A 20852-nucleotide genomic window follows, 5' to 3' on the forward strand; every position below is an offset into this window, starting at 1 on the left:
ATGTGTGCAGGTTTTCCAACCATGTCCACTTTTTCACATTTAAAGCATCGGAGTGTATTGGGGACATACACCTCAACTCCGATTGTTAACATAACCAGATTAATTAAATTGGGAAAAGGTCAACGGGCAAAAGTGAATAAATATGTGTTCGTTTGAACAGTAGTAGATTTATCATCCTTTCTGGTAAAACGTTTGACAGACTAAACTTGATTTTTGTCCCGACAATAGTTCAGAGTCCTCACACATTCCACCAGAAGAGCTCCACTGCGCAAACGTGTCACAGTTTAGCCTCCCCACAATGGCCATGAACAGATCTGGATATACCAATTTGATTGGTTCATGATCTGTAACTTCGATCATTAGGAATCAGCATGTGTATTAGCCTTATCAAACGAACTTGTATCCAAATAGAAACAGAATGATTGTTAGCCATGGTGAAAGAGGGAGGGGGATTTTTGGGGGTGGGGGATTGGAGGAGAAAGGTATACGTGAGACTGCATGTGGCATAGATACCTGGGTGTCTGCTACGGGTGGATCAAAGGCATATGTTGTCTATTGGACATTTAGACCTTGGTGTCAGGGATGGGTAATAACTAAGGTCCACAGCGTGAGACAAAGAGAAGTAATTTACGCACATTATTAATGTTAATGGGGTTAGATCGAGATTAGTTAAAGTAAACAAGAAATCTAATATTTTTAAAGTTACTTCAATAGTAATAATACTCTCAACACGAGACTATTGTGGCAAGTTACTTGGTATGAAACACGATACTCTGATGAAGTTGCCCGCCTTATTTGCTGCTGTGGTGCCAAATGTATGCACAGGAATTTTCTGTCAGAGCATTCCTGAGTTGGCTTTTTGTCAAACACGTGAGTCAGGCTGGGGTATATTTATCCAGCACCAACGCAGTAATCTCATAACTCCGGCGAGCTGTACAACATCCCTACATGATGGAACTAACAAGCGTTGTATTCATCTTTCTTGTGTCGTTGTGTGGTGTCAGAGACGTACATGCTGATACCAATTTGCCAGCCTCCTCTAAAAAACTAGACATGCTGGACAGAGAGATCAAAGTATGGAAAGGCCAAGTTGCTGATTTGGGGATTGAAATGAGTAACAACTTTAAGGTGCTGAAAGAAGAACTGACTAACACGTTCATCCCTGCCTTGATAACGCATCAAGTGAAGCAAGCGATTACTGGCATCCTGAAAGAAGAATACATCGGGAACATTGTCCGTGGACGTGTTCTTAATGTAGTTAACAGTCTGAAAGTGAGCATTCATAACTCGAAGACACAACTGCGATCAGTTAAACGCCAGTTCAGACAAGTAACACAGGAAAGAGACTCTTACAAAGAGAGTCTTGGCAAATTACGTGTCGAGCTGACCAAAGACTTTCAGGGAATGCAGCAAAGGGTGAGTACCAGCACTCACACACTTTACACCTTCACCTATATCACAGCCTGGTATTATTAATCAGAACCAGTCTATTTAATAAGCAAGGAACCTACCACAAGGTGCTCTATGAATATTCATAAGCCTGTGTGTATTTGTTATCTATCACCTGTTGTTTTCAATGTTACTCTGCTGCTTATCACACGATGCCATGCATATATATCTCTGATCGCTCGGTTGTTGTCGCTTCAGCTTGATAACGGTGTTAGAATATACATCGAAACGTTGCTATATGCAATAAACCAGAAGTTGTTATCCATAAATTTGTTCGTTTTCAATCGTAAAACAACGGATGATAATGAATTCCATATAAGGTAGTGCGTTTTACGATGGAGCTATGACTCACACTGACAGGAATGCTTGTAGTTGCAATGCATATGGTGTTGATGTAATGAAGCAAAGAAGTTGTTGACCGTTTGGAAAACATGTTTCGAAAGCAGCAGCTAGCCTGGCTTAATTCCACTTACTCAACAGGCTATTCAACAGACATTCAACAGGCTTTTTAGCCGAGCAATTACATGCCCTAAGGTCATGCCGCTCTATTTTTCATTTGGAACCATGGAAAAAAAGAGTTATGTACGGTTTTAACACAGTAAATATACTCTCCCAAAAAAGAAACGCACAGGTGAAATGTTGAATTTAGTTCATGTAAATTGAAACTATGGAATAATTGGTTTCCACCGCAAATCAACCAACCACCAAAACACACCACCTGATGAAACATTTACCCTAAACAAGCCATTTTTCAAATGCATGAAGTGGAAAAGGATCACAAAGCGTGATGCACGTGAACATTTGGGAAGTTCTGCTCCAAGATGAGGGGTGTGCAGGGATGACACCATAGAACATAGCTTTCACCTTTTTGTGTCATTCGATATGCCAAGATTGTGTGCCCTTGAACAACTAGAGGCGGAACAATCACCCGTTGCACGTCATTTTAACGTTCACCACAGTTTTATGCCAACTTGGACCATCCCGCGACGGTCCGCCTGCGGCGCAGGATCTTTATATCCGTGTCTGGCATGTCACCATAGGGTCTACAGGGCATGTCAACATAGGGTTTACTTGGTATGTCAACATAGGGTTTACTTGGCATGTCAACATAGGGTTTACTTGGCATGTCAACAAAGGGTTTACTGGGCATGTCAACATCAGGTTTACTGGGCATGTCATCATAGGGTTTACTGGACATGTCAACGTAGGGTTTAAGGGGCATGTCAAAATAGTGTTAACAGTGCAAATCAACATAGGGTTTACTGGGCATGTAGACATAGGGTTTACTGGGCATGTCAACATAGGGTTTACTGGGCATGTCAACATAGGGTTTACTGGGCATGTCAACATAGGGTTTACTGGGCATGTCAACACAGGGTTTACTGGGCATGTCAACATAGGGTTTACTGGGCATGTCAGCGTAGGGTATACTAGGCATGTCAACATAGGGTTTACTTGGCATGTCAACATAGGGTTTACTTGGTATGTCAACATAGGGTTTACTTGGCATGTCAACATAGGGTTTACTTGGCATGTCAACATAGGGTTTACTTGGTATGTCAACATAGGGTTTACTTGGCATGTCAACATAGGGTTTACTTGGCATGTGATCATAGGGTTTACTGGGCATGTCAACATAAGGTTCACTGGGCATGTCAACATAGGGTATACTGGGCATGTCAACATAGGGTTTACTGGGCATGTCAACATAGGGTTTACTGGGCATGTCAACATAGGGTTTACTGGTCATGTCAACATAGGGTTTACTGGGCATGTCAACATGGGGTTTACTGGGCATGTCAACATAGGGTTTACTGGGCATGTCAACATAGGGTTTACTGGGCATGTCAACATGGGGTTTACTGGGCATGTCAACATAGGGTTTACTGGGCATGTCAACATAGGGTTTACTGGGCATGTCAACATGGGGTTTACTGGGCATGTAGACATGGGGTTTATTGGGCATGTAGACATGGGGTTTACTGGGCATGTCAACATAGTGTTTACTGGACATGTCAACGTAGGGTTTACTGGGCATGTCAACATAGGGTTTACTGGGCATGTAGACATGGGATTTACTGGGCATGTAGACATGGGGTTTACTGGGCATGTCAACGTAGGGTTTACTGGGCATGTAGACATGGGATTTACTGGGCATGTAGACATGGGGTTTACTGGGCATGTCAACATAGGGTTTTCTGGGCATGTCAACATAGGGTTTACTAGGCATGTAGACATAGGGTTTACAGGACATGTCAAAACAGGGTTTACTGGGCATGTCAACATAGGGTTTACTGGGCATGTTAACATAGGGTTTACTGGGCATGTCAACATAGGGTTTACTGGGCATGTCAACATAGGGTTTACTGGTCATGTCAACATAGGGTTTACTGGGCATGTAGACATGGGTTTTACTGGACATGTAGACGCGGGGTTTACTAGTTTACATACAATTAGTTCCCTGTTTACACTGCAATATCGATAAAAGGTACTACTCGAGAGTGTTTCAACATAACCACTGTTTAGTGTCGATTCCAGATTAGAACAAAAAGAAATGTGTACATAAAAGTGTGAAGCCAGCAAGTAACAAAGAAATGAGCCATTCACAATTTCTACAGGAAAATGTCTAGAAGGTTTACAAATCTGTAAAACATACTGCCAAATAACTAGTGAGATACAAAATTCAATGACAGTATGAAATATCAAATTAATAGCAATGGTAACAGCAATAAAGTCAGAGATAGTAATATTCACCAAGCTTCAACAATGGCAGTACAAAATATCAAATTGATAGCAATGGTAACAGCAATAAAGTCAGAGATAATAATATTCACGAGGCTGCAACAATGGCAGTATAAAATATTAAATTGATAGCAAGGGTAATAGCAATAAAGTCAGAGATAATAATATTCACCAAGCTGCAGTAATGGTAGTACAAAATATAAAATTAATAGCAATGGCAATAGCAATAAAGTCAGAGATAATAATATTCACCCAGCTGCAACAATGACCTTGCATCACTATTAACAACATTGCCGTATAACACAACCAATTAGAGACCTTGCATCACCATTAACAGCATTGCCACATAACACAACCAATTAAAGACCTTGCATCACCATTAACAACATTGCCACATAACACAACTAATTAGAGACCTTTCACCACCATTAACAACATTGCCACATAACACAACCAATTAGAGACCTTGCATCACCATTAACAACATTGCCACATAACACAACCAATTGGAGACCTTTCACCACCATTAACAGCATTGCCACATAACACAACCAATTAGATACCTTGCATCACCATTAACAACATTGCCACATAACACAACCAATTAGAGACCTTTCACCACCATTAACAGCATTGCCACATAACACAACCAATTAGATACCTTGCATCACCATTAACAACATTGCCACATAACACAACCAATTAGATACCTTTCATCACCATTAACAACATTGCCACATAACACAACCAATTAGATACCTTGCATCACCATTAACAACATTGCCACATAACACAACCAATTAGAGACCTTTCACCACCATTAACAGCATTGCCACATAACACAACCAATTAGAAACCTTGCATCACCATTAACACTGGATATTTAACTACTATTTGAATTGAAACCATATCTTATCTGCACCTGTAAGAACACAGTACATTATCATACAGGTTAAGGGGTACTTAGTGTAAATATGGGCGACATTAAAAAAAACTATGTAACAACACTACATAGTCAACTTGTCGGGAATCACGACATTGGTGCAATGTGTGAAGCCAATTTTGGGTGTCCCCGCCGTGATATTGCTGGAATATTGCTAAAATCGGCGTTAAACCTCACCCACTCACTTCCAGTTCTGCTGATTTTGTCATAATATTTTCTTTGTGTTTGTGTTATTGGTTTGAGTTTGTCGATAAATTGATCTACCAGACTAAACTGAGCTTTCATCATTACAGATACAGGAACTTGAGAAACGTGATGCGCTGCGTGAGAAACAAATCCAAGACTTGACGGAACAAACACAGAAAGGTTGGATTTCTATAATCTGTTGGCAACATTGTAAACTGTCTTTATCATGAGCATTTGATGATACCAGGTGTTTACCAAAAGGGTGAAATAAGGGAATTGTGTCGGACATTATTTTTGTCACTGACGTGTCAAATTTGAAAATGTCCTCCACATATTCACCATTAAGTTTTTTGAAAGTTGAAACCCTAATCAAACAACAACAAGAGTCAGATTACGGTCTTTCAAATCTAGGCAGAAAGAGCGTGCTTGATTGCACTTCAAAAGTTGTGAAATATAAACACCAAAGGCTGGAGCTGATGGAATATAGACATGATGTACCAGTCCTCTGTTTCTAAAGGCAGCCAGAAGTATCTTTAAAACTTCTAACACTGTACAGTGGACATGATACACCAGCCCCGTGTTTCTAATGTCGGCGGGTAGCGTCATTAACACTTGTAACACTGTACAGTAGACATGATACACCAGTCCTCTGTTTCCAATGTCGGCGGGTAGCGTCAGTACCACGTCTAAAACTGTTTAATAGACATGATACTGCAGCAGTGTGTATCTAATACCAACAGGTAGTGTCATTAACACTTGTAACACTGTATAGTAGACATGATACACCAGTCCTGTGTTTCTAATGTCGGCGGGTAGCGTCATTAACACTTCTAACACTTTACAGTAGACATGATACACCAGTCCTGTGTTTCTTATGTCGGCGGGTAGCGTCATTTACACTTGTAACACTGTACAGTAGACATGATATACTGGCCCTGTGTTTCTAATAACGGCGGGTAGCGTCATTAACACTTCTAACACTGTACAGTAGACATGATACACCCACCCTGTGTTTCTGATGGCGGCGAGTAGCGTCAGTACCACGTCTTACACTGTACAGTAGACATGATCCACCAGTCCTGTGTTTCTGATGGCGGCGGGTAGCGTTATTTACACTTCTAACACTGTACAGTAGACATGATACACCAGGCCTGTGTTTCTAATGTCGGCGGGTAGCATCATTAACACTTCTATCACTGTTCAGTAGACATGATATAGCAGCCCTGTGTTTCTATTAACGGCGGGTAGCGTCATTAACACTTGTAACACTGTACAGTAGACATGATACACCCACACTGTGTTTCTGATGGCGGCGAGTAGCGTCAGTACCACGTCTTACACTGTACAGTAGACATGATCCACCAGTCCTGTGTTTCTAATGGCGGCGGGTAGCGTTATTTCCACTTCTAACACTGTACAGTAGACATGATACACCAGTCCTGTGTTTCTAATGGCGGCGGGTAGCGTTATTGACACTTCTAACATTGTACGGTAGACATGATACACCAGTCCTGTGTTTCTGATGGCGCCGAGTAGCGTCAGTACAACGTCTAACACTGTTTAATAGATATGATACTGCAGCACTGTGTTTCTAATGCCGGCAGGTAGTGTCATTAACACTTGTAACACTGTACAGTAGACATGATCCACTAGTCCTGTGTTTCTGATGGCGGCGGGTAGCGTTATTTACACTTCTAACACTGTACAGTAGACATGATCCACTAGTCCTGTGTTTCTAATGGCGGCGGGTAGCGTTATTGACACTTCTAACACTGTACAGTAAACATGATACACCAGTCCTGTGTTTCTAATGGCGGCGGGTAGCGTTATTGACACTTCTAACACTGTACAGTAGACATGATCCACCAGTCCTGTGTTTCTAATGGCTGCGGGTAGCGTTATTTACACTTCTAACACTGTACAGTAGACATGATCCACCAGGCCTGTGTTTCTAATGGCGGCGGGTAGCGTTATTGACACTTCTAACACTGTACAGTAGACATGATCCACCAGTCCTGTGTTTCTAATGGCGGCGGGTAGCGTTATTTACACTTCTTACACTGTACAGTAGATATGATACACCAGTCCTGTGTTTCTAATGGCGGCGGGTAGCGTTATTTACACTTCTAACACTGTACAGTAGACATGATACACCAGTCCTGTGTTTCTAATGGCGGCGGGTGGCGTTATTTACACTTCTAACACTGTACAGTAGACATGATACACCAGTCCTGTGTTTCCAATGTCGGCGGGTAGCGTCAGTACCACGTCTAAAACTGTTTAATAGACATGATACTGCAGCACTGTGTATCTAATACCAACAGGTAGTGTCATTAACACTTGTAACACTGTATAGTAGACATGATCCACTAGTCCTGTGTTTCTAATGTCGGCGGGTAGCGTCATTAACACTTCTAACACTTTACAGTAGACATGATACACCAGTCCTGTGTTTCTTATGTCGGCGGGTAGCGTCATTTACACTTGTAACACTGTACAGTAGACATGATATACTGGCCCTGTGTTTCTAATAACGGCGGGTAGCGTCATTAACACTTCTAACACTGTACAGTAGACATGATACACCCACCCTGTGTTTCTGATGGCGGCGAGTAGCGTCAGTACCACGTCTTACACTGTACAGTAGACATGATCCACCAGTCCTGTGTTTCTGATGGCGGCGGGTAGCGTTATTTACACTTCTAACACTGTACAGTAGACATGATACACCAGTCCTGTGTTTCTAATGGCGGCGGGTAGCGTTATTAACACTTCTAACACTGTAAAGTAGACATGATCCACCAGTCCTGTGTTTCTAATGGCGGCGGGTAGCGTTATTTACACTTCTTACACTGTACAGTAGATATGATACACCAGTCCTGTGTTTCTAGTGGCGGCGGGTAGCGTTATTTACACTTCCAACACTGTACAGTAAACATGATACACCAGTCCTGTGTTTCTAATGGCGGCGGGTAGCGTTATTGACACTTCTAACACTGTACAGTAGACATGATACACCAGTCCTGTGTTTCTAATGGCGGCGGGTGGCGTTATTTACACTTCTAACACTGTACAGTAGACATGATACACCAGTCCTGTGTTTCTAATGGTGGCGGGTGGCGTTATTGACACTTCTTACACCGTACAGTAGACATGATACACCAGTCCTGTGTTTCTAATGGCGGCGGGTAGCGTTATTTACACTTCTAACACTGTACAGTAGACATGATCCACCAGTCCTGTGTTTCTGATGGCGGCGGGTAGCGTTATTGACACTTCTAACACTGTACAGTAGATATGATCCACCAGTCCTGTGTTTCTAATGGCGGCGGGTAGCGTTATTGACACTTCTAACACTGTACAGTAGACATGATACACCAGTCCTGTGTTTCTAACGGCGGCGGGTAGCGTTATTGACACTTCTTACACTGTACAGTAGACATGATACACCAGTCCTGTGTTTCTAATGGCGGCGGGTAGCGTTATTGACACTTCTAACACTGTACAGTAGACATGATACACCAGTCCTGTGTTTCTAATGGCCACGGGTAGCGTTATTTACACTTCTAACACTGTACAGTAGACATGATACACCAGTCCTGTGTTTCTAATGGCGGCGGGTAGCGTTATTTACACTTCTAACACTGTACAGTAGACATGATCCACCAGTCCTGTGTTTCTGATAGCGGCGGGCAGCGTTATTGACACTTCTAACACTGTACAGTAGACATGATACACCAGTCCTGTGTTTCTGATGGCGGCGGGTAGCGTTATTGACACTTCTAACACTGTACAGTAGACATGATACACCAGTCCTGTGTTTCTAATGGCGGCGGGTAGCGTTATTGACACTTCTAACACTGTACAGTAGACATGATCCACCAGTCCTGTGTTTCTGATGGCGGCGGGTAGCGTTATTGACACTTCTAACACTGTACAGTAGACATGATACACCCTACACCAGTCCTGTGTTTCTGATGGCGGCGGGTAGCGTTATTGACACTTCTAACACTGTACAGTAAACATGATACACCAGTCCTGTGTTTCTAATGGCGGCGGGTAGCGTTATTGACACTTCTAACACTTTACAGTAGACATGATACACCAGTCCTGTGTTTCTAATGGCGGTGGGTAGCGTTATTTACACTTCTAACACTGTACAGTAGACATGATCCACCAGTCCTGTGTTTCTAATGGCGGCGGGTAGCGTTATTTACACTTCTTACACTGTACAGTAGACATGATACACCAGTCCTGTGTTTCTAATGGCGGCGGGTAGCGTTATTTACACTTCTAACACTGTACAGTAGACATGATACACCAGTCCTGTGTTTCTAATGGCGGCGGGTAGCGTTATTTACACTTCTAACACTGTAAAGTAGACATGATACACCAGTCCTGTGTTTCTGATGGCGGCGGGTAGCGTTATTTACACTTCTAACACTGTACAGTAGACGTGATCCACCAGTCCTGTGTTTCTGATGGCGGCGGGCAGCGTTATTTACACTTCTTACACTGTACAGTAGACATGATTCACCAGCCCTGTGTTTCTGATGGCGGCGGGTAGCGTTATTTACACTTCTAACACTGTACAGTAGACATGATATCACGGTGAGGCACGTGAAGTAACAAGAATCTGTGACAAGCCATAGACGGAAATTTATCAGCAAATATCCTTCCGCCGCACATGAGGTGGGTGAGTTGGTTTTAACGCCGCTTTAAACATTATTCCAGTTATATCGCGGCGTGTCAGCTTAATGTGGGAGGAAAGCCCGAAGTGATGCAGGTCTCAGACGTTTACTAGAAACATGCTCGGGACGAACAGGGATTCGAACCCACAATCGCTGCGCCCTATAGACGACTGGGCCACCCATGTACTGTCCCATGCACCTGTACTTGACCCCAAAACTGTAAACCGACAGACCACTTTACATCAGGTTCATCATTTCCAACATCAATGTCTCCGAATCATCGCCTCCTTCGTCTTACACATCATTGGCATCTTCAACCTACGAAGGATAAATAAATGTGAATTCAGATTTAGGATAAGGATTTTGAGAGCAAACTTCCCGTTTCAAAACAATTTTTTGGGCCACACATGATGACACAATGTCACCTTTCTGAGTTCCATTTTGAAATAACTCGTCTTCCTGATTGAATTGTCAGGACCCCATTGTCAAAGGTTTTCTAACGCCCTGTATATATAGATATATATTCTGATAATTGGTATATAGCAGGTATAGCGACCGTTCCGTCACGCATATAATAACACCTGTATAGCTGGCTTACCGACGAAAAGACAAAGCAGAGTCCAGTTGAGTAACATTTAGTCCCGTAAATATAGTTATCTTATTTATACAAAGGGACAGAGGGACAGACAGACAGACAGACACGGTTGACCCAGTCGTTTTAGGCGGCACAATTCGCCGTGCAGAGTTGCGTTCCCTAGGCGTGCAAGAAATCTATAACCGTAGGTTCGAATCCCAGCACTACACAATATTTCGTATTTTCCTCCCACATCATGAGTGAGTGAGTGAGTTGGGTTTAACGCCGCTTTTAACAGCATTCCAGTTATATCGCGGCGTGTCAGCTTAATGTGGGAGGAAAGCCCGAAGTGATGCAGGTCTAAGACGTTTACCACTTCGGTGAAACCCACGAGAACGGGTATGGTGCTGACAAACCTAGAAACATAATTGGGGCGTACCGGGATTCGAACCCACAATCATAGGTTTCTGGCGTGCCCAAGGGACGCAACTCTGCACAGCGAATCGCGGCGCCTTAGACGACTGGGCCACCTGTGCCCCCTCCTCCCACATCAAGCTGACACACCGTGGTATAACCGAAATACTGTTAAAAGCGGCGCGAAACAATAGTCATTCAGGATATCCTTATTGACGATCCTTTATCTATAAATTACTAGTATGTCAGATAACCAACGACTCTTTAACCGACAGATGTAGTTCCTACTTAACGGACTTAAGTATGCATATGTGTTATTGCTGTGACTGAGTTAAATACCTGGGCGCATTCATCTACAATCAAATTTCATGTTCAGTAAATTTTTTGTAAATAAGCAATACGAAATGAAATAGCCACAAGGCAACACTTCATCACTATGTCAGCGGCCGACATGTTTTACAAATACAACATTCAAAATGGTGGCTACCGTCGCGATAGCTTCGATGCTTTGTTTGCTTGTGGTTGGTTTGTTTGTTCTTTAACGCCGCACTCAGCAATATTCCAGCTAACTGACGGCAGTCTGTATACAATCGAGTCTGGACCAGACAACCCAGTGATTAATATCATGAACATCGATCCACGCAATTGGGATCGATGACATGCATCAACCAAGTAAACGAGCCTAACCACCCGACCTCGCTTCTTACGACAAGCATAGTCGCCTTTTACGCCAAGCATGGGTTGCTCAAGATCGTATTCTACCCCGGATATTGCTTGATTGTGTGGACTTTGCAATCGCAAGGGATTCACATTATCAAAGTGTAAATCTAAAAGATCTCTTTTCCCGTGTCAGCGGGCATCTCATCATAAATTACTTGAAACGAATTGGTCTGTATAATAAATTTTAAATAGGTATGTGAATAATTAAATGTTGTTGTTGTTTAAATTTGGTGTGATGCTATTAGCAACTGACATTATTCAAGTCTCTGTCCAGGAGGTTAACGTAGCGTAAAAATATTGTCCCCCTGTGTGACACGTAATCCTATAGTAATCGATGTAACTATCATCAACCAGTGTTTTAAGCCAACTCATTGATGAGTATTTTTTAATATTGGCTAGTATTGTGCACAACCACCAGTAGCTAAAGTGATGACGTAAATCCTGCTGGGGTATCATGCAGGAAGCAGAGGTACTGTAAGTCCCCATGATCCCCAGCGAGGTGGCCTAGCTTTGGTTACTGGTGGCCTATAGCCTGTTTTTTAAACTGTATTAATGATATTGTAATGCTCATATGTTTCATCAATTGTTTTTAAATATAGTATGCTCCAATATGTTTCATAAATTGTTTTTAAATATGTCATTGCATAAATAACTTAATTGGATATATATTACCTTGGTCTCGTCGCTATATGGCAGAAATAATGCCGATGCGACGTTAAATTTTAACTCACTCACTCACTCTACCCCGGATCTTCACGCGGAAACGCTTTGTCGCAGGATAAAGTATAGTCGGTGCCTTTGATCTTTTAGCGAAGCAACTTAGAATAAAAAGACATATTTTACGCACGATGATGAGGTAGATTTCTTTAACCAATAAAGTAGGCTTAATTGTTTACCTCAACATGCAATCTGAAATGAAATATGGTAAGACGGTAGTAAGACTTGTAGATCTAGTATCACTCCACACTGTATTATCTTAGAGTGATCGGCACAAGCAGCCGAGCGCCAAACTATGCCATGTTCCTAACCAGACACGTCACACTGACGTCATAGCTCGCCCCTTCGCTAGTCCAGGCGTTTCTTGACTGGATGTGAGATGTGTCACTCGTGTTAGGACGCAAACGGTGGTAAGTTTTCAGTTTGTACTTCAGAATGTTGTTAGGAAAATAAATGAAACAGACATTGTAAATATAGTAAGATTTATGTACAACAGAATACATTTTGAAGGAATCAGGTGCTTGCTTCACACAATGTTTACACCCAGACGTTTGTTTTGCCTGTCACCAGGGATAAACAAACGTCTGGAGGTAAACATTCATACCCCGTTTCAACTGCAAAGCCTGTTTGTTCTATTTTAATCAGTATATTGCAAAAATATGCTTGTAAGTTTCATCCTCTGAACTAATAACAACTAGATCTATTTACAACTGAGACTAAAGACTAGATGATATGAGATTTTTTTCTAAATCTGTTCAGTCATACTATGACTCATAATGTCGGCTATGTTTTTTCACTCATATGTTTTAAAACGTTGTTCTGCATCATATAATGGCAGAAATCTACTGAAATCCATACCCACTATTCATTATTTTAACACTCAGCTTTGTTCTAATCCGGAATATCTCATGTGGAACAAATGTATTTTTGCAGGGCACCAACATTGGTTTTTGAAGGATGGCAAGGAAATGTAGAATATATAAGGGCAAATGTGCATGATTCTCATTATTTTATGTCTAAGTTACAACGGACGTTAAATGCGAAAACAATTTGGCGCTCGTCAACCTGGCAATCGCCATTTCAATCTTAATCACGTAATAGGGCCACGTGTTTATACCCTTTTTTACACAACCAAACACCGTATCAAACATCTTGTGGTGCCGGCGACAGTTTCTGCCTCAGATAGAATCTAGTAAGCCGATCTGTGATGGATGTACTGCCGCCATCGCTCGGAATCCTGAATTATGACAGTGTTGCAAAGAGTTTTCCTGACACTGAATTACCACTGTGTTGCACACGCGCTGAGTCATGTAGACCTGTTGCTCTTTTACATTTATTGCATCATCATGAAAAGTTTATAACTGAAATATTATTCTGTAGCATGTCGTATATCGTTGTTTGTAATACTGTGTAGCCCGAGACATCAAACGACGTAAAACGCACCAGTTTCAGAGTCTAGTTAAGAGAGTGTTTGTATTGGGGAGGGTGGGGACTAAAACATCAAGCAAAGTCACTTGGAACAACAAATAATTTACGATAGGTCGCAGCACTCTACATTTAGTAGCCTGTTATCATCATCTGGCGAAAAAGCAATATGGACACAGAGAAACCATCAAGACAGTTGTCGATTTGACGATTTATCCACAGACGTTGAAATGCACGAAAAATATTTTTTCCTTCCAGAATTACACTGGTGGGCGTCATATCCTGGTAAAAATATATATAACGATGTGCATTGATTCTCACTCACAACAAATACCTGAGTATAATTTAAATATACAGTAATAACATAGCAGGCAATGAAAATTAGAAAACAATGTTCAGTATTTGACCTGTATGTACTATGTAGATTTGCTATTCACAGTATTGATACTCAAACAACAACTTGTTATTGTTATTGATATTGTGCGACAACGCACCAACTTGCGGGGACCGTTTCATTGTCATAACAATTCCACCCACAACTAACGAAGTCAGACTAAAATACTAATATCATTCCATAATTGGGACTTAAGGGTAGGTAGCTGATGTCATACGATGTTGTAATGTTCTAATATGATAAATGCACATATGCTGTGTTTCAGTTTATTTGAGATCTGGTCTTTCTTGTGTACAGCAATATAAACTAACATGTTTAGTCCTTAGTCCTCATAATGGTAACATATAAGACCCTTAAAATGACACGTTTACTAGCCTAGTCGTTATGTATCTGAACTATTGGGATGTTGTAGTAGTGTTCATTTATGTTGTATGGTGTATGATTATATCATTATGACAACAAAATAACAATCTATTCAGTTTCTGCAACTTCAACCAAGAGAAGAGATATATCTCAGCAGGTAGCACAGAGGCAGTGTGCAGCTTAGGTTTATTCAGGGAGTGTTTTTCCAGCAATCTAAATCTAATAAATATAAGCGATTTTCAAAATGTGTCAGTCACCATGCTACGGTATATTAATCAGGGTTAGAAACTAACAGTTTTTGTCCTCTATTCCTTATAATGATAACATATAGCCAAACCCTTAAAATGGGCCAATTTCTACTACTCCTTAGGATACCTTTACTATTGGGCAGTCTAGTAAGGACTACAGGACTAGTGCCAATTTCTAACGCTGTTAATAATACCTCTACTACAGCAACTCTATTATAAATCAAGTGTATCAGTGAATAAATTTGAAAGTCACACATTTGTTGAAAGGCAAAAGCTTCTCTCAGGCCAGTAGTTTTAATGTTTACCTGCAATATATAGTTTTCTGAACAGCATATATGGGGGAGGGTAGCCCAGTGGATAAAGCATTCGCTCTTCACGAGATTGATTCCCCCACATGGTTACAATGTGTGAAGCCCATGTCTAGTGTTCCCCGCCCAGATATTGCTAAGAACCTGTAAAACCCAACCCAACTGAACAGCATATTTTGTGTTTCAGCCTCGAGCGACCGGAGCCACAGAGAAAGGGCTGCACAGATGACGACAGTGACGACCCATGGTAGGTGGGAGAACCCAGCAGGTGGTAGATACTGTCACTGTCCAACTTGTAAGAGATGAGGTCACATCAACATGTGACAAATATAAGCCTGAAAGTTCACTCCAAAAACCTTCATATGAACAGTCTCTACAATAACAAGCTGATAAATGTAGTCTCTTATTATCCTAATAATTTGTAACAAGTCAATTGTATTGCCAGTACCACCATAAAGCTCAATCGAACAAGCCTGTACAGACGCGCGGCTCAGATGAACAGCAATCTCAATGTTTGTGTTGTATTTATGATAGAATCTAGTTGTTTGAGTGATTTGTTAGTCGCTAGACGACCTTATATTTATACCTCTACTAAGATGAATGGTTTTGAAATTGTATTCATCAGTCAAAATTTTAAAAACACAAACTTTGTCGAATATCTTGTATGTATAATGCTTATTTAGTTTGTATTGTTTTCTGAACAGCATGTTCTGTGTTTCAGCCTCGAGCGACCCGAGTCGGACCACGAGGACACCAGTGACGACCACAAAAAAGCCTGCTACACAGGGTAGGTGGGAGAACCCAGCAGGCAGAAAGCCCACACTTTAATCCCTCCAACAATTAACAAGCTGAGGTATAGACCCGTGGGGGTTCTGACTTGCGTCTTGCATGTCATCGTATCCCAGTTGTGTAGATCAGTGCTCATGTTGTCAACCACTGGACTGTCTGTCTTTATCAGACTCCGCCATCTTATTGCTGGACTACTGCAAACAAACAGACTGACAAACTCCAATGTCATGTTTTATAAGATCTATCTAATATTTCCAAACAGCAACTGTACTGACAGTATCATCTCATAAAGCTCAGTTCATCAAACGTTGACACACACACACAGAATAATGTTACAACAACTGGATGTGACAGAAAGATTCTAAACATTGACCACATAATCCTTGATTACATGAACCAGCTGTCGTCCTTCCCCTTGATCCTTGTGTTGTCAGCCACGTTGGAAGTGGTTGATGACGTACCGTGTCACGTGTCGCCACGTTGAGGTGTGAACCATGTAGATGTATGACGAAGATGTCTGGAAGTGTACAGAGTTTACTTTGTGTTACAGCGACTCCATCACCAGCAGACTGCGGGGACCTCAGTGTCGCCAGCAAGGCCGGGAACCTGGAGGAGGTGAAGCGGCTCCTGTCTCGGGGCGTGGACGTCAACTGTAGGTGGTGGGGGTGGAGCAGGACACCGGTGATGGGGGCAGCATACAGGGGACACAGAGACGTGGTGGAGCTCCTGGTGGGTGAAGGGGCCGATGTGTCACTGGTGGACGAGTACGGTCACAACACCCTTCACCTCGCCTGTGCTGGAGGAGACATGGAGACGGTGAAGTTTGTGCTGTCTCTGCACGTGGTGGACATCGACGCCAGGAACATCTACGGGCGGACGGCGGCCGACCTGGCGAGACACAATGGACATACGCGAGTGGCGGATCTCCTCGTGTCCCGCGGCGCTCAGTGACGTCAGTGTCGTGTTTGTGTGGACGGTGGGGGAGACCTGACAGTGACGTGGTGTGCCGTTCACGTCGTCGTGTGTACATATGTCTTTATTTACGTGAAACTGTTTGTTGTTTTTGGATGTGAATAAAACTTGTAAAAACTTTGTCAGACATTTTGTCATTTGTTGTGTTTGGAAGTTCTCATGATCAGGTAAGAAAATTGTTAACTGAGTGTAAATAGAGACGATGTGTGATTGGTATGTAAGCACCGCACCTCGTGATATGTTCATGCATGTCGTCATATATTTCTGTGTTAATTTTACGCCATAAGTTTGTAATTAATCGTGAAAAACACACAAAAAACTGTTTGTTTACATCTCTCTGCCCTCGATGACGTCAGACCGAGGCGAGGTTCGCCCAGCTGACGTGGCGCCAAATGTACAATGACAGTGACGTCACACTGTCGATGACGTCACGGCATTCCGGCTTAGGTCTCAACACTAAAGCTGCCGGCTGTTTTCTCTGCTAAATACGATATCGGTAATTCAAAGGGCTGCTAAATGCTGGCTTCGCGACATATGCAAGTACAGCACTGGCCTCATGTGGGCGATATAGATTAACAAATGGAGATGTGTTGCATATTATTGCTGCTGAAATTTAAAAAGAAATATTTCTGATTAGCGAGATATTCTATTTCTCTCTCCCATTTCACCATTTCAATCAAGCTACTTCCCAGCGGGTGACACCTTCTTTACAATCTCGTCTTACGACTGACCAGATTCCCCAGATGAATTCAGAGCTATAGATAGGCTCTTGGTTATTTGTTGTTGTTTTTCTTAACCAGGGGCATGGTGCAAGAGGGACATATATGTCTCTCCTCTTCAAACCTCACTTTGAAGTCAAATAAAATTCAAATACATCAGACATGCAGATACACTTCACAGTTTTGTATACTGTGAACTTTCCGCCACATTAGATTTACAAAATCACGTTTCACATGTAGCCTACCGGTAATGAGACGCCTAACATTACGCGTATTTCAAACTCAGTTGTGATACATACATCCTTGAATTCCTCATACATTTTAGAATCTAATGACACATGGTCTCTGTCACCAATACAAAGTGCCGAGATCAAATCAAGCAAAATAAGTTAGGTGTGAAAACAACGCTGTGCTCGAAAAACTGCACTTGTTTGAAATGTAAACAGTGTCGCATGTTCCCCCTTTTTTAGCTATCCATTCGTCTATTCGTTCAGAATATGCATGGGAAGAGAATTATAGGAAGAATTAGGGAATTAAAAATAAATACATTGCTATGATTTGATATTTTTCAACATAAATTTCTTGGGAGTGTCAAAGTCAATATTATAAGTTCATATAAACAACTTCCATGAATAGCCGTTTCATTTTATTTTAAAAATAAAACTGAATATATTACTATAACCAAATGGATATTTTGCGTTAAAATATACGCACACATTTCCAGAAGAATTGTCTTGGTCTTTGAATAGTTTTTTTTAGGTCGTTTGATAAACATAACAGTGATATCTAACGATTCATAGGTGCGCGTTGTCACAAACGATTTACGAATTATTCCTCTCGTTTTGCATTATATAATCAAAATGTTCATCTTTTTCTAAATATTGTGATCACAGGGTATTAAACTGTTTACTTTCTTTCTCCAAGAATTGTAAAAAGTAATTAGGGGAGGTATATTTATATTCATCAAAATACCAGTGTCGTCTTTCTCCGACGCTGTCAAAGATATAAAACCAGCCATGACATCAAATAGAACGGTGTCATGTTTTTAGTATTTCATTACATTTGATCACAAGACTAGTACTCCATTAATAATGGTGCAACATAAGCCAAATTACAAGTGCACAGTCAGAAGAATGTTGTAGTCTAAGGACTAATTAACAGCTTAGATAGGGCCATTCATTTCGCTATTACTTCTTTTTTTATTAAGTAAGTTTCATCATTTCTTACGGTAATATATGGGAGTATACAGTTTCAATATCGATATTTGTGTTGGAATAGTTTGGTTACTCGTGAACAAAATACCACGAAAATATACTGTCCTTACCCACAGCTAATTCTCACCAAGTGACCTGAGTTTAAATAAACTGGAGCTAAGCATAGCTGAGTTATGCCCCCTTTTCTTTTTTCGTGTTTAACCTCTCCGTCGCCGTTTGACGTCATAGAGAAAAATCAGTTTTCGTCGTTTACAGCAGGCTATTTTTTGCATTGAATGTATGGCAGACAGACAGACAGACAGACAGACAGACACACAGACAATTTATTCAATAAAAGGCCACTGTCCAAAAATACATACATATGCAGGAATACATAAATCCTGCGCAAAATGACATATTTACAAACTGGGAAAATTTACATTATTTACATTTTTTTTAAACTTATAAATTCGCAGTGGATTATTTACTATTTACCCTAAGTTGATGAGCTTTGGTAAGAAAAATAGATATTTTATATAAGGTATTATATGCATCTGAGAAAATAATAGAGATAAAGTTATCCTGAAGGTTAGAGGTAATATATTTATCTAAAAGTGCATTACGAAGGGAGCTGTAGGATTCACAAATTATTAATAAGTCTTTCTTCATATGTTTAGGCATGGTATCTTCCAGTATTTACTGCTATTGGAAAGTTACTTAAAATCTTTTTTAAGTGGGATGGAAGTGGTGAATTTAAGTAATATTCAACATTTAGTAGTTATTTAAAATGTTTATAGGAATAAGAGTCAGATAAACGGTTCACATTTACACTCTAGGTTTGCTGCAAGTTGTCAAATAGTCTCTGTTTAAACATGGAAATAAAAACAATTTTTTCCCCAACTTCTTGTGCTATCCATGCATATCCAAATCCAAATCTGAATAAAATATTTTTAATGTGTGTGCGACCAGGTGGTGCAACCTGAATCATCCAGAACAGCTAGCATCTTGTAACACTGATATATGGTAGTCTCTCCGGGCCCAGGTGGTCCAGGTGGTCCAGGTGGTGCGACCTGAATCATCCGGAACAGCTAGCATCTTGTAACACTGATATATTGTAGTCTCTCCGGGCTCAGTTGTATCAGCATGCACCAGTACTTCACAGCTCTTGTCATATATGTAAGCTGTAAAGGAGCTCTACCACACTGACCAAGCACCATCACATTACATGTATTTCTTGACACTTTAAGAACTGATTTGCACACCTTAACTTGAATATCCTCAATGATTTTGCTGTAATTAACATCCCAGATTTCAGAGCCACAGGATAGGAGTTACAATACTATCAATAATTTTGAATAAATCTTTGCATGGAATATCACCAAGTTTCTTCTGATATCTTTTTATGGCAAACACAGTGTTGGGACTCTGAGCAGCTAAACATGTTTGAGCCTGGGTCCACACAAGTTTGGGGGTGAACATAATTCCTAAATATCTCTTAAATGGAACAACATCAATGCTTTCACCATTATATGACCACTTTTCACAACTTCTTAGGGGACCACCATTTCTAAATACCATTACTTTTGTCTGCTTCAGATTGACTTTCATACCAGTTTGTAAACAGAATAAGTGTAGAGCATCAATTTTCTTTTGTAGTTGAACTGCTGAATATGATACAGATGAAACATCATCTGCAAACATCATGGCAGAAATATTTTTAAAATCTTGTGATATAAAAACACCTTCTCCTCCGCAGTCTTCAAGTTGAATTAAAAGCTTGTTTATGAATATCATAAATAGTTGTGGACTCAAAATACAGCTCTGCCGGGTGCCAATATTACATTCAAAATAATCAGTTAGTCCAGTTGAAGCCCTTACACAAGCACACAGACTTGAATACATTGATGAAATTATGTTGAACAGTTAACCCTTGATCCAAACATCATGTAGGCTTTTCAGTAGATTATCATGTCTTATGGTGTCAAATGCCTTTGAAAAGTCAACA

At 41.0% G+C, this 20852-nt stretch overlaps 1 pseudogene; it reads left to right on the forward strand.

The window, feature by feature from the left end:
• Positions 1 to 813: 813 nt before the first annotated feature.
• On the forward strand, positions 814 to 17042 carry LOC139472818 (ankyrin repeat domain-containing protein 1-like; annotated as a pseudogene).
• Positions 17043 to 20852: the final 3810 nt, after the last annotated feature.

This window comes from Haliotis cracherodii, unplaced genomic scaffold (assembly GCF_022045235.1).
Source record: "Haliotis cracherodii isolate W230 unplaced genomic scaffold, xgHalCrac1.p SCAF_25, whole genome shotgun sequence".
NCBI lineage: Eukaryota > Metazoa > Mollusca > Gastropoda > Lepetellida > Haliotidae > Haliotis > Haliotis cracherodii.